This window comes from Buceros rhinoceros, unplaced genomic scaffold (assembly GCF_000710305.1).
Source record: "Buceros rhinoceros silvestris isolate BGI_N320 unplaced genomic scaffold, ASM71030v1 scaffold2266, whole genome shotgun sequence".
Classification (NCBI taxonomy): domain Eukaryota; kingdom Metazoa; phylum Chordata; class Aves; order Bucerotiformes; family Bucerotidae; genus Buceros; species Buceros rhinoceros.
The window spans coordinates 172,812-173,576 of NW_010417998.1; the positions used below are offsets into that span (position 1 = coordinate 172,812).

General features: G+C 39.5%; 1 protein-coding gene across 1 annotated transcript in view; it reads left to right on the plus strand.

Moving 5' to 3' along the window:
* Nucleotides 1-765, plus strand: part of DNAH9 (dynein, axonemal, heavy chain 9) — a gene marked incomplete at its 5' end in the record, with an annotated part of 172,531 nt that overhangs the window by 170,707 nt on the left and 1,059 nt on the right. The window lies entirely within an intron of this gene.

Below are 765 nucleotides of genomic sequence, written 5' to 3' on the forward strand. Positions count from 1 at the left end.
CAGAGCAGAGTTAATCTCTGCAGATGAGAGCGATAAAAAATGCAAATGCAAATCAGCCCAGACATTACAAAATTATCTGTTCCGCAGAGATAGCCCAGGAAGATTTCAACTCTTGTTAACCCCAAAATAGGTCAAATATATCTCGGAAATCTGATTTAAAAAATTGTCAGCAGTAAAAAAAAAAAAAAAAAGAGATCTGATCAAAATCCAGCCTCAGAAATGAAAGATGTGGATTTTAAAAGAGCTCATCATAATGCTTGATAAATAGTTTCTTTGCAAGGTATTATAAGATTTTTCTAACGTTTGTTCAGCACGTTGGAAATAGGAAATCCTCAGTTGGAGCTGGATTTATCATAGCTTCGTATAACAGATGGCATTAGTACAATTAAACCGAGGTGTGTTGCGAGAGGGATTATTTTCCTTCGCCCATTTGCAGAACCAAATAAACGACTAGAGAGGTTGGATCTCGTCCCACAACTCAGAGCTAAGAGCATTTGAAATAATAATGATATGTGAAGCTAAGCCACAGCGAGAGGCAGTTTCTTAGCACTGAGAAGTTTCACTTCCATTTCTATATTTGTTTTCATTTGGTCTCCGTAGCCTCCATTAAGCAATTTTGCAGCTTCCCTGGAAATTGATTGATGTGTAGGGCCTTCTGTTGTGAGAAAGAGGAACAGAAGTTGCCAGGGAGACCTGAGTCAGAGAAAGAAACTATTGGTTTCATGCCCTGACAGCACAGTGTCCTCCTCCTGGGGCAGGAAGCCT